Genomic DNA, 2,379 nt, shown 5'->3' with positions numbered 1-2,379 from the left:
GCAGGAATGACAGATCAGAGAAATCAACTGTTAGAATAAGACTGAAGAGGGGCCGATAGATGGCATAGTGGTTACATCGCTGGACTCCCATATGACCAACCACAGTTTGAGTTCTGGACCCAGTGGCTTGAAACTCACACTGGGCGCATGTGTGTGTATGCGCCAGATCCTGGGAGCAGAATGAAGGAGAAGGGATTGCCGTGTGGCCACCCTCCTCAGGAGTAGATTTCTCACTTTCCCTCTCACTGTCTCTGTCTCTCTCTCTCTGGCGAGTGCACACACCCTAAGACAAAAACCTCTTAAAAAAAAAAACATAAATAAGTGCTTGCTTCGGCAGCACATATACTAAAATTGGAATGATACAGAGAAGATTAGCATGGGCCCTGCACAAGGATGACACGCAAATTCGTGAAACGTTCCGTATTTTTTATAACAGTGCATCATAAAATCCTCAGAAGGTCCTTTTGGCTCTCTGAGTAGCACCATGATGGTTGGCAAGAATAAGTGCCTTACGAAAGGCAGCAAAAAGGGAGCCAAGAAGAAAGTGGATGATCCATTTTCTAAAAAAGATTGATATGACGTGAAAGCACCTGCTATGTTCAACATAAGAAATATTGGGAAGACACTGGTTACCAGGACTCAAGGAACCAAAATTGCATCTGTCGGTCTTAAGGGCCGTGTGTTTGAAGTGAGCCTTGCAGATCTGCAGAATGACAAAGTCACATTTAGGAAATTCAAGCTAATTACTGAGGACGTTCAGGGCAAAAACTGCCTGACTAACTTCCATGGCATGGATCTCACCCGTGACAAAATGTGTTCTAGGGTCAAAAAATGGCAGACCATGATTGTAGCTCATGTCGATGACAAGACTACCGATGGTTATTTGCTTCATCTCTTCTGTGCTGGGTTTACTAAAAAATGCAACAATCAGATACGGAAGACCTCTTATGCTCTGCATTAGCAAGTCCGCCAAATCCGGAAGAAGATGATGGAAATCATGACCCGGGAGGTGCAGACAAATGGCTTGAAAGAAGTGGTCAATAAACTGATTCCAGACAGCACTGGAAAAGACATAGAAAAGGCCTGCCAATCCATCTACCTTCTCCATGACATCTTCGTCAAAAAAGTCAAGATGCTGAAGAAGCCCAAGTTTGAATTGGGAAAACTCATGGAGCTTCATGGTGAAGGTGTAGCTCTGGAAAAGCTACTGGGGATGAGATGGGCGCCAAAGTCGAATGAGCTGATGGATATGAACCACCAGTCCAAGAATCTGTTTAAAGTTAAGACTTTTAATAGTGACAAATAAAAAGTCCTATTTGTGACAGTTAAAAAAAAAAAAAAAAAACCTTCAGAAGGAAAGGATAATGGTTTGTGAACCATTTTGATTTTTTGATGTGTAGGAGTTTTAAGTTATTAGTTTTTAAAATCAGTACTTTTTAATGGAAACAACTTGACCAAAAATCTGTCACAGAATTTGAGATCCATTAAAACAAAGTTTAATAAGAAAATAAATAAAAATAAGTAAATAAATAAGACTGAAGAGTTTTGGCACACTCCAAGTCCAATCAAGGTGGCCTCTGAGTACCCCTCGGGAGCCGGCCTAGAATGAGGTTATTACTAAGAAAAAAAATAACTTTACTCTGCTTGTGAAAGGTGGTCTGCTTGAGTGTCTGATAGCAGAGTTGAGTCAGTGAAGTCAGTACCTTCATCCAAAAGTCCTATTTGACAATAAAATCTGCAGTGACAAACTAGCTGGTGCATTAGTATATGCCAGTGTGACTAACGTGAGCTAGTCCCAGCTATACACAGTCCCCCTTCTCCACAGTCTTCACTTCTCATAGTTCCGGTTATCCAGTCATCCACGGTCGGAAAATACTAAGTGGGAAATTTCAGAAGTGAAAAATTCACAAGAATTAAGTTGTGTGCCATGATGATGCGTTTTTCCTCTCCGTCCTGCCTGGGACATGAATCCTTCCTTTGGTGTATCCACGCTGTGCAGACTACCCACCTGTTAGTCACTTCGTAGCCATCTCAGCTATCAGGCCACAGAAGAAGGGTGAGTACAGTTCAATAAGATGTTTTGAGAAGGAGAGAGAAAAAGAGACCACAATCATATAACCTTTTTTATAGTATATTTTTACATTTGTTATATATTTTTTAATTTTTAAATTTAATTTATAATTTAATTAATTAAATAATCTAATTAATTAATTTAAAATTTGTTATAGGGAATATATGCTTATGAGAGAGAGAAAAAAGAGAGAAAGGAAGCTGCCAGGTGTGGGACTTGAACCATAATCAGTCATGGGGGAGTCTAGTGCCTTTAACCACCACACCACCTGCTGGCCCCAATTCAATTCATTATATATATATTTTTTT

General features: G+C 40.1%; 1 non-coding gene across 1 annotated transcript; it reads left to right on the top strand.

The window, feature by feature from the left end:
- The first annotated feature begins 321 nt into the window (after nt 1-321).
- On the top strand, nt 322-428 carry LOC114005840 (U6 spliceosomal RNA). Its single transcript, XR_003547638.1, has one exon. It is a non-coding gene; the product is annotated as a U6 spliceosomal RNA (small nuclear RNA).
- The last annotated feature ends 1,951 nt before the right edge of the window (nt 429-2,379 follow it).

Source organism: Tupaia chinensis, unplaced genomic scaffold, assembly GCF_000334495.1.
Source record: "Tupaia chinensis unplaced genomic scaffold, TupChi_1.0 Scaffold144642_1, whole genome shotgun sequence".
Classification (NCBI taxonomy): Eukaryota; Metazoa; Chordata; class Mammalia; order Scandentia; family Tupaiidae; genus Tupaia; species Tupaia belangeri.
Note: the sequence above shows the minus strand (reverse complement) of the source record. Positions and strands in the feature narration are given on the sequence as shown.